This window comes from Scyliorhinus torazame, chromosome 3, assembly GCF_047496885.1.
Source record: "Scyliorhinus torazame isolate Kashiwa2021f chromosome 3, sScyTor2.1, whole genome shotgun sequence".
NCBI lineage: Eukaryota > Metazoa > Chordata > Chondrichthyes > Carcharhiniformes > Scyliorhinidae > Scyliorhinus > Scyliorhinus torazame.
Window position 1 is genome coordinate 42,436,987 of NC_092709.1, and position 12,225 is coordinate 42,449,211.

Consider the following 12,225-nt stretch of genomic DNA (forward strand, 5'->3'; position numbering starts at 1 on the left):
GAAGCATTCTCCCATTATCCACCCTGCCAACCTAGGCCTTTAGCCATTGGAGTTTAGAAGAATGGGACGCAATCTTGTTTCAATTAGATCACTTCATTCTTCTGAACTCCAATGCCCATCATATTCAAACTTTTTTCATAAAATCAGCCCTTATCCGAGGAATGAAATGAGTGAACCTTCTCTGAACTGCTTCTAAAGCAATGATATCCTTTTTTCAAATAAGGACACCAGCACTGTACACAATACTCCAGATGTGGTCTCAGCAAAGCCCTGTACAGCTGCAGTACAATTTTGCTACATTTATATTCAACTCCCCTTGCACTGTATCATGCTGTACCCGCATACTGACTTCTTGTGATTCATGTAGAAGGCCCCCCAGATCCCCCTGTATCCCGGAGTTCTGCAGTCTCAATTTAAATGGTATATTGCTTTACTATTCTTCCTGCCAATGTGGACAAGTTCCCATTTTCCCACATTATACTTCACTTGCCAAACTTCTGCCCACTCACTAAACCGGGGCGTCATTCTCCGCCGGCAGGAGTCTCCGTTTTGCCAGCGCCCGGGGGTTTCCCGACGGCGTGGGGCTGCCCCACAATGGGAAACCCCATTGACCGGCCGGTGTAACGGAGCATCCCGCCGGCGGGTCGGGGCAGAAATGTGGCGGGGCGGGATGGAGAATTTCACTCCCTAACTATATTCCTTTGTAGACTCTCTACCTCCACTTGACAACTTATTTTTCTAACTATCTTTGCAGTGTTGGCAAATTTAGCGACCAACCATTTGGTCCCTGCATTCAAGTCACTGATATAATTGTAAATAGTTGAGGCTCCAGCGCTGATCCCTATGGCACTCCACCAGCTGCAGCTTGACAACCAAAAAAAAAGATCTATTTATCCCTTCTCTGTTAGCTAACCAATCCTTTTTCCATGTTATCCCCTGCACCATGTGCTCTTACTTTGTGCAGTAACTTTTGATGCAGCACCTTATCAAGTACACCACATCTACAGGTTGTCCTTTATCCACATTGCTTGTTACTTCCCAAACAAACTCTAACAAATTAGTTTAACACAATTTCCCTTTCATAAAATCACGTTGACACTGCCTGATTATATTATGAATTTCTTTTTTTTGTGAAAAATATTTTATTAAGGCATTTATATTATAAATTTTAACAGAATAAGCAACCACACACCAAACCAACAACAAGACCCAGCCAACATGGCTTACATAAACAACTCCCTAATCCCAATTCCCCACCAACCTTCCCCCATCTTATCCAACTTCCCATGCCTCCCCTTTTAACACCCCTGCCCCCCCCCCACACACACACACATTGCTGACAGCTTAACTTTTCCCAAAGAAGTCGATAAACGCTTCCACCTCCGGCAAACCCTAGCATTGATCCCCGCAGGACAAACTTGATCTTGTCGAGCCAGAGAACCCCAGCCATATCACTGACCCACACCTCTGACTTTGGGGGCTCTAAGTCCCTCCATGTCAGTAAAATCCGTCTCGGGGCTACCAGGGAGGCAAAGGCCAAGACATCGGCCTCTCTCGCCCCCTGGACTCCCGGGTCTTCCGACACACCAAAAATCGCCACCTCTGGACTCGGAACCACTCGTGCCTTCAGTACCTCCGACATGACGTCAGCAAATCCCCGCCAAAAACTCCTAAGCTTCGGAATGCCCAAAACATATGAACATGGTTTGCAGGCCCTCCTGCACACCGCCCAGAACTATCCTCCACCCCTTTGAAGAACCTGCTAATCTGTGCCACAGTCATGTGCCCTGTGGACCACCTTAAATTGTATCAGGCTAAGCTTGATGAGGACGCATTGACTCGCCTCAGGCGTCCTCCCATAACCCAGCCTTCAACACCCCGCCCAGCTCTTCCTCCCACTTCCGCTTCACCTTCCCTATCGGGGCTCCATCCCAATCCATAAGCTCTTTATATATTTCCGATACCTTCCCCTTCCCCAATCCCGCTTTCGACACTACCTTATCCTGTAGCCCCTGGGGCGGTAGGTGTGCGAAAGTCAATGCCTAACTCCGCAAAAAGTCCCTCACCTGCAAGTCGCAAAACCCATTCCCACTGGGCAGCTCAAACTTCTCCTCCAACTCTTCCAAACACGGAAAGCCCCATCTATAAACAGATCCCCTAAACCCCCCCCCATCCAGCCCCCCTGGAACAAACCGGTGGTTGCCGCACATCGGTGCCCACACCAATGCCCCCTCCAGCCCCATGTGCAGCTGCCACTGTCCCCACACCCTCAGAGCTGACAGCATTACCAGGTTTGTGGAGTATTTTGCTGGCGTGAACTGCAATTGCGCCATTAGCAGTGCCCCGAAGCTCATATCTTTATGAGGCTACCTCCATCCACTCCCACACCAGCCCCTCCCCCACCACCCATTTCCCGACCATCGTTATATTCGCCGCCCAGTAGTAATTTATAAAGTTCGGGAAAGCCAGCCCCCCACCCCCACTCTACCCCGCTCCAGCAGCACCTTCTTCACCCGCGGGGTTTTACCCGCCCACGCAAACCCTGAGGTCACTGCATTCACTTCCCTGAAAAACGCCTCGGGAATGAAGATTGTGAGGCTCTGAAAAATTAACAAGAACCTCGGGTGGACCGTCATCTTCACCATCTGAACACTCCCTGTTAGTGACAGCAGGAGTGCATCCCACCTTCTAAAGTCCCCCCTCATCTGCTGCACCAACCGAGCCAGATTCAGCTTATGCAACGGCTCCCACCCCCGCGCCACCTGGATACACAAATATCGAAAGCTCCCTCCCACCACCTTGAATGGCATCTCACACAATCTCTTCTTCGGATCCCTCGCCTGGATCGCACAGACTTTTACCCACATTCAATTTGTACCCCGAAAATGATGCCTCCTGCAACAGAGCTACGTTAACCTCTAGACGTTTTAAATGTGGGAACACACGGGCCCTCTTGACCGACACATTCAACCCTCGCATATTCCATGTGATCAGCCTGGTCGGCGGGCAACCCGCTGCCCCCACTCCCTGCCAATCAACCATAGCCCCTCCTGTACCAGCCTCCAGTCTGTGTCCCACACCTCCTCAGGCCTGCCTACTGGCGCCCTCTACCAGCGACCCTCCTCATACCACATTCTAGAAACCACCTCCCTATCAGCAGTACCCCTCATCACAAAATGACAACCCCAACCCCCATCAGCACACTAACCACCTGCTCACCCCCTACTGCGCTTCCGTGAACTAGCCCGCCCAGCTAGCCTGGTAGCTCCCGCTCATGGCACCCAGCATCCTACCCGCTACTGATTCCCCTACCCCGCACTCAAACATTCTCCCAGTGCAAACTTAACAACAGCTACCAAACACAAAGAAAAGAGCAACCTCCCCATCCCCTACCAAGAACAAACCCAGAGCAATGGCCCCAAGCACAGTACAGAAATAACCCAAACAAACCCCAATGGGACAGAAAGGGAACATTTCCTCCAAAGTTCAGTGTCCTCCTTCTCCTGTCAGTTCATTTTCCCTGACAAAATCCATCACCTCCTCTGGCATCCCAAAGTGCAGCTCTCGACCTTTATAGGTCACCCACAGGCGCGCCGGGTACAACATGCAAAACTTCACCCCCTTCTTAAAGAGGGCCGCCTTCACTTTATTGAAGCCCGGTCTTCTTTTAGCCAAGGTCCTGGTACACACGCAGCTCGTTGCCCTCGCAGGTACAGCGCCTCATCAGCCTGGCCCACCCCAGGATCCATTCCTTGTCCAAGAACCTGTGAAGGTGCACCAAAATTGCCCTCGGCGGCTCGTTCCCCTGTGGCTTCCTCATCAACGCCCTGTGAGCCTGGTCCTCTTCCAAAGGCCGCATAAATGCCCCCACTCCCAGCAGCTTCTCGAACATTCGAGTAATATACACGCCGGAGTCCGCTCCTTCACTGCCCTCCGGCAGTCTCACGATCCTCAAATTTTGCCTGCAAGACCGATTCTCCAGGTCCTCCACTTTCTCCTGCAGCCGCCTCTGTTGATCCCGCATCAACCCCGTCTCCGCTACCAATGTGGCAAGCTGCTCCTCATGTTCCCCCATCATCTCCTCCATCTTCTGGATCGCCTGGCCCTGGGCCTCCAGCCTCGTCTCCATGCGGTCGATGCCCGCCTTTATTGGGTCCACCACCCTAGCCAGGTCCTCCAAATTCTCATTCGTCTGCTGCGTGAACTTCTCGTTAAGGAGAAGTGCTATGTCGACCATTGAGAGGATAGGGCCGATTCCTGACCCTCCGCCATCTTCTCCTGTGTTGCAGGCACCACTCCAGCTATCACCCAACTGTTCCCTTCTTTTTTGGCCATTTCTGGTCCACGACTCCATCCACCGGTGGGAAACTCTCTCCTACCACCCCTCCTGCACCTTTTTAAATCAAAAGATCCACCCATAAGCTGGGGAAAAGGTCCACAAATTCCACCACAAGCGGAAGCCACCAAATCTGTGACCACCAACACCATGACCGCCACCCAAAGTCCACATTATGATTTCCTAAGAAGCCTGCTAGAACCTCCTTAGTAATGGATTTGAGCAATTCCCTTATGACAGATGTGTGGCTGAACCTACATACCTTGAGCACACGTGTTGATGATTTCACCAAGCCCTGGAGCAGTCCCACTAGGCTCAGATTTTCACCAGGATGGAAACACTTTTCATCGTGCTGAAAATGGCGAACTAGCCCGGAAATCCTAAATCCCGCCCCTGAACACAGCAGTTCCTATTTTCGCAGAAGCAGAACTAGAGTTGAGACGGGATTTGTGCACACGCAGTTTATGGAGACAGCTGATTCCACTGAAGTGGGATTTTGGTAGGCCATGAATGTGAAAGCTGACATGTGCAGGTAAGACCAAGTAAAAGGTAACCTGGACTTGGTGGATTCATTTGGATAGCCAAGCTATCCCTTTGGAGGGGTAAGGTATCCTTTTGCATATAGTCCCAGGATACCTTTGGAGAGGTAAGAAACCCTTTGGGATAGGTTAAGCACCCTTTGGGAGTGGTAAAAATGAACATAATTTTGCATAAAAAGTACATAAACCTGCTGGATATGTCAAAGCGGTCAAACAACTGTCAATATTGTCAAAGAACTGTCAAACTCATTGGAACTAGTGAATACCATATGAATTGACATGGAGGGGTTAAGAACATGGATTGGCATAAATTGGCATTAAGTTGGCAAAGTGCTGCAGCACAGAGGCAGGCCTTCTGCCTCACCTTCTTCCACACTCGCCTGCCTCCATATTTATTTCAAGGGCACCCCCATCCCGCAAAACAAAAATCTGAATTGTGGGCTGCCATTTTTGAAGATTGGGTTCGCAGAGCTGGGAATTCTCCCGTCTCTGTGCACCCAGTCCCGGAGTGAAAATCTGGACCACAGAGTACAAAAGTTAGAATACTGGTTAGATTAATATAAAAGCAAAATACAGGTTGAGCATCCCTTATTCAAAATGCTTGGGGCCGAAAGTGTCTTGCATTCCAAAATTTTTCAAAGTTTGGAATATCTGTGTTGGTATGGATGCGAAATGTTTCATAGCTAGCAGATGTCGGGTGAGCACCATATTATTTTTTTACTAGAAACATGGGGCAAAATTCACCGTTATCGGCGGAAACTCCGCCGATCGGCGCAAAAAACGGCGCAAATCCCACTTGCGTCACGTCATAAAAATGGGCCGATAGTCTGCGGCCCGAAATGGGCTAGCAGCGACGTAACGGGATCCGCGCTTGCGCAGTGGTTCACGCCGTGCAGCGTCATACGCGCTGCACGGCGTGACGGCTCATAAGGCCGCGCAGCTCCCCCCCACCCGACCGGAACACCCGACCGCAACACCCGACTTGATGGCTGGCCGTCGCTCAGCCCCGAGGTTCGAGTCACGCAATGTGGAGGCGCTCCTGGACGCGGTGGAGCAGAGGAGGGACGCCCTGTATCCCGGGCACGGCCGCAGAGTTGCCCCACGCCACAGCCGGCGTCTGTGGAGGGAGGTGGCAGAGGCCATCACCGCTGTGGCCCGAACACCACGGACAGGCACCCAGTGCCACAAGAAGGTGAACGACCTCGTCAGAGCAGGCAGGGTGAGCCTCCCCCATATCCCCCCCTCCCCATATCCCCCCTCCCCCATATCCCCCATATCCCCCCTCCCCATATCCCCCCTCCCCCATATCCCCCCTCCCCCATATCCCCCATATCCCCCCTCCCCCATATCCCCCCCTCCCCCATATCCCCCCTCCCACATTTCCCCCCTCCCCCATATCCCTCCTCCCCCATATCCCCCCTCCCCCATATCCCCCATATCCCCAAGTGAATCCAGCCGTAACCTTAACCTCTGCAATGCACGCGCAACCGATGGCGTGCATTCATATACCTGCCTAACACTGTTGCCTTTTACCCCTGCCACCACCTCCCCCCCCCCCCCCCCCCCCCCCCAGAAGCGCGCACACAACAATAGGGAGCATGTGAGGACTGGAGGAGGGCCCGCTGATGAGAGGCCACTGACCGTACACGAGGAAAGGGCCCTGGAACTGGCTGGCGAACCTGAGGACCGGGAGGTTGCTGATGCAGAGGTCGGGGGCGTACTAGCGAGTGCGCCACCGACAGCCCGTCCCCCTATCCCCCCTCCCCTATATCCCCCTCCCCCGTATCACCTGATCACTGCCTGATGTCTAACCATGCATGCTTCATTGTGTATCGCAGGACCAAACGTCCAAGCACCCATCCCCGCAGATGCAGACCGCCCGCAGGATGCCCCTCGGAGACCACAGGAGACGGAGAGACCCGCACCCTCCAGCATGCGACGCCCGCAGGATGCCCCTCGGAGACCACAGGAGACGGAGAGACCCGCACCCTCCAGCATGCGACGCCCACAGGATGCCCCTCGGAGACCACAGGAGACGGAGAGAACCGCACCCTCCAGCATGCGACGCCCGCAGGATGCCCCTTGGAGACCACAGGAGACGGAGAGACCCGCACCCTCCAGCATGCGACGCCCGCAGGATGCCCCTCGGAGACCACGGGAGACGGAGAGACCCGGACCCTCCAGCATGCGACGCCCGCAGGATGCCCCTCGGAGACCACGGGAGACGGAGAGAGCCGGACCCTCCAGCATGCGACGCCCACAGGATGCCCCTCGGAGACCACGGGAGACGGAGAGACCCGGACCCTCCAGCATGCGATGCCCGCAGGATGCCCCTCGCACACCACGGGAGACGGAGAGACCTGGAGCAACAGGGAGACGACACCCCCGTCACGTGCGGGAGCGACCATCCAGCGACGAGGGGGGCAGCCACAGGCCCCCGTCACATCCGAGCCAGGACACCACTACCCAGGACACCACTACCCAGGACACCACTACCCAGGACACCACTACCCAGGACACCACTACCCAGGACACCCCTACCCGGGACAGCACTACCCAGGAAGACGAAATACCGGACAGTGACTCAAAGTGGATGGGTGGAGACGAACCCCCACCCCAAAGCGCCATGGACTCAGAGTGGGACGAAGAGCACGGCACAACGCCACTGCTGTCACCAACACCCTCCACCATCGCAGAAACACTAACCACGGTTGGGCACTTTAGTGATGAGGCGTCTGGTACACTCACTGGTGCGCACAACACAGCCGTCCCGGTACAGCAGGTGGAGGTAGGAGCAGCAGAGGGACCGGGTGGTCGGAGGGCAGCCCAGCCCAAGCGAACATCTGCCGCCCAGATGGATCCCGGGTTCCTGCAGTTACCACACCCACACATAGATCCGATGCAACCACCGACCCGGAGACGAGTGAAGAGGGTGACGGGCGGCTTGCGGCGGCTGCGGTCGCAGGTGGAGGAGTCCACCCGCGTCCAGGAGCTGGGAGTGGTGCCGGTCATGCGTGCCACCCAGGCTGACACCGCACGGGTGGCGTCCGCGGTGGAGGCAATGGGTGCGACGGTGTCAGACATGGGGAACGGTTTGCGAGGCCTGGGGCCTTCCGTGCAGGCGGTGTCTGTGGCCCAGGAAATGGCTGCCCTCTCACAGGAGGCAATGAGCCAGTGCCAGCGCCAGATGGCAGAGGCGCTCAACGCCATAGCCCAGTCTCTGCAGGCCATGACCCAGTCTCAGCAGGCCATGGCCCAGTCTCTGCAGGCCATCGCTGAGGGCATCGGCGCCAGTGGCCATGTGCGAGCCGGCGTCGCACTGTCACAGACAGGGTTTGCCAACCCCCTGGGCTCCATGGCTGCAAACCTGCAGACCCCTGTCGATACCAGCACGGGCCTCCAGGACTGGCAGCGCCAGATGTCGGGGGGGCGTCGGATGGCCAGTCCGTTCGCATCCCCCACCCATGTAGAGGCCTGGGGGCCATCGGGCACCCGGAGGGAGGAGGAGGTGGTGTGGTCCGTCCCGGCTCCCTCTGTAGGGGAGGTCCCGGTACACAGCGACACCTCGGACTCCCCCCCTTCCGTCCCAGGTGCATTGGGTGGGCAACGGGCAGGACAGGCTGGCAGCTCGCCATCCCAGTCGTCCGGGCCGCAGCCTGGCCCATCTAGGCCAGGACGCCCCAGGAAACGGCCGCCAAAGGGATCCAGTGTCAGAGGGCAGGAATCACAGGAGTCCACCTCCAGTTCTGCTGTACCGTCTGGGGAACCACGTAGACGTAGTCAAAGGGCCCGTAAGGCCAAACAATTAGACACTGAGTAAGTTGGCACGGGTGCAGGGCACAGATGAGTTTTAGGGGCTAGGGCACGTGCATGAACTCCTTTGGTTATTAAAGTCAATGTTACACCTACCGAAGCTGCCTTTGTGCTCTGTCCAAAGTGTGCGGGGGTGTCATGTACGTTGAGCGCAAGTGTGTGTGTGAGGGGTGGTCTTACCTCAGCCCCAGGTGAGTCTGCCCCCTTCCCCCTGGGCCGCCATCAACATCCCCCGGGCAGAGGACGGGACCGTACGCTGCAGTGTCACAGCCGCATGCAGGGATGGTCCGGGTGGATGGTGGTACTGTGGCCATGGGTCAGACATAGTCCAACGATGTAGAGCCAGGAGCTCATCGCAGGGCGGGTTGTCATCATCCTCCATGGCCTGCGATAGACACGCGTCCACCCGCAACTGTGTGAGCCCGGCCCGTTGTGCCGCAGGTGGATCGGCAATGGGGGGGGGGGTGGGGTTGGGGAGGGGGGTGAGGGTGCTGGGTGGGTGGATGGGTGGGGGGTGTGGGTGGTCGGCTGTTGCCATGGTGTGCGGTCTGTGGCCATACTACCCGATTCCCACGCCCATCTAGTCAGTGAAGCGGGCGGCTATCAGTCTGTCCCGTGCCCGCTGGGCCAGTCGGTAACGGTGGACAGCCACCCGCCTGTGTCTGCCCCGTCTGCCCTGACCATTGCCCCCATCCCCCTCATCTGGGGAGGCCTGTGCATCTTCCTGCTGCTCCTCCACTCCGCCCTCCTCTGCCTGCGGCACATCGCCCCTCTGCTGGGCTATGTTGTGCAGAACGCAGCACACCACAATGATGCGGCCGACCCTATCTGACCGATACTGGAGGGCGCCCCCAGAGAGGTCCAGGCACCTGAAACGCATCTTCAGCACGCCAAAGCACCTCTCGATCACTCCCCTTGTCGCTACATGGGCATCATTGTAGCGGTTCTCCGCCTCATTGCGTGGCCTCCGTATAGGCGTCATCAGCCACGATCGCAATGGGTAGCCCCTGTCGCCCAGCAACCAGCCCCTCAGCCGGGGATGGCGTCCCTCGTACATGCCGGGGATGGATGACCGCGACAACACGAATGAGTCGTGTACACTGCCTGGGTGACGGGCGCAGACGTGCAGGATCATCATGCGGTGGTCGCAGACCACCTGTACGTTCATCGAATAGGTCCCCTTCCTATTAGTGAACACGGCCCTGTTATCTGCAGGTGGCCGCACGGCGACGTGCATCCCATTGATCGCGCCCTGGACCATGGGGAACCGGCCACGGCAGAGAAGCCCATGGCCCGGGCATCTTGGCTGGCCCGGTCCACGGGGAAGCAGATGTAGCGTGCGCCATGGCATATAGGGCATCTGTCACTGCCCGGATGCACCGGTGCACCGATGTCTGCGATATGCCGGACAGGTCCCCACTCGGTGCCTGGAATGACCCCGTTGCATAAAAGTTCAAGGCCACCGTAACCTTGACGGACACGGGGAGAGGGTGTCCCCCGCCAGTGCCACGCGGTGGCAGGTGTGCCAGCAGGTGGCAGATGTGTGCCACGGTTTCCCGGCTCATCCGGAGTCTCCTCCTGCATTCCCGGTCCGTGAGGTCCTGGTATGACTGCCGGGGCCGGTACACACGGGGCGCCCTCGGGTGCCTCCGTTGCCGTGGGGCCGCGACGTCCTCCTCCCCCTCCTCGTCCTGTCGGTCAGGTGTCCCTCCAGCCTGGGCGGCTGCCGCCTGCCCCTCTGCGGCAGCCTGCGCCGCCTCTCTGGCACGCTCCTCCTCCTCCTCCTCCTCCTCCTCCTCATCCAGGGCAACATAGACATGAGCGGCTGCCACCACAGCGGCCAACATCGCTGGATGATCTGAAAACATGACGGCCTGGTGGGGGGGGAGGGGAACGACGACATGTCATCATTGCCCATATCCCCTCCTCCCCCCAGCCAGGTGGCATGGACCGCATGGGTCCAACTGTTGGAGGCTGGCACCTGGCCAGGTGGACCAACTCACTTGCCCTCCCATCCCCCTCCTCGGCACGGACCCCCCCCCAACCTCCACCCCGGCACGGAACCCCCCCCCCCAACCTCCACCCCGGCACGGACTCCCCCCCAACCTCACCCCGGCACGGACCCCCCCCCCCCAACCTCCACCCCGGCATGGACCCCCCCCCAACCTCCACCCCGGCACGGCACGGACCCCCCCCCAACCTCACCCCGGCACGGACCCGCCCCCCCCCCCCAACCTCCACCCCAGCACGGAACCCCCCCCAACCTCCACCCCGGCACGGCACAGACCCCCCCAACCTCCACCACAGCACGGACCCCCCCCCAACCTCCACCCCGGCACGGACCCCCCCCCCCAACCTTCACCCCGGCACGGACCCCCCCCCCCAACCTCCACCCCGGCATTGACCCCCCCAACCTCCACCACAGCACGGACCCCCCCCCAACCTCCACCCCGGCACGGCACGGACCCCCCCCCAACCTCACCCCGGCACGGACACCCCCCCCAACCTCCACCCCAGCACGGACCCCCCCCCAACCTCCACCTCCACCCCAGCACGGACACCCCCCCCCCAACCTCCACCCCGGCATGGACCCCCCCCCCCCAACCTCCACCCCGGCACGGACCCCCCCCCCCAACCTCCACCCCAGCACGGACCCCCCCCCCAACCTCCACCCCGGCACGGACCCCCCCCCACCTCCACCCCAGCACGGACTCCCCCCCAACCTCCACCCCGGCACGGACCCCCAACCTCCACCCCGGCACGGACCCCCCCCCCCCAACCTCCACCCCGGCACGGACCCCCCCCCAACCTCCACCCTGGCACGGACCCCCCCCCCCAACCTCCACCCCGGCACGGACCCCCTCCCGGCACTCCCCCGGAGCCCAACCTACTCTAACCACCCCCCCCCCCCCGCCGCACACACACAAGCCGAGACACACCTCTCCTCACGCATTCAGACTGCGGCCACGCCATTGCCTGCCCAGAGCCAACCCCCCAGGCTGTCACTCACCTCCACGCTGGTCGGCATGAGCCTGGAGCACCGGGTCACGCCGATGAAAAGGAGGTTTACTTTACGTTGACGTGAACGGTCATCACGTCGACGGGACTTCGGCCCATCCGGAAGGGAGAATATCGGCAGGCCGAAAATCGGCTGCCTTGCGCAGACCCGTGACATTCTCCGCGACAGCGGCGACATTAACGCCCCGCCGACTTTTCTCCCTTCGGAGACTTCGGCAACCGGCGGGGCGGGATTCACGGCGGCCAACGGCCATTCTCCGACCCTCTGGGGGGTCGGAGAATGACGCCCCTGAAAAGTAAAGAGGAATATGTAAAACTAAGTGAAAAAGGCATGTAATTGGGACGAACTGGATGGTCCTTTCAAAGAGCAGGTACAATAGTCTAATGATCTCCTACTGTCCTGTCTGATGCTATAAAAAATCTCTGCCGAGAACCTCTGCTGTTCCCTGAGCCACTTCCTGGCAAGTCAGGCTGACACGGACAATGCTCCACCTGCAGGCCTCCAATTATATCTGCAGA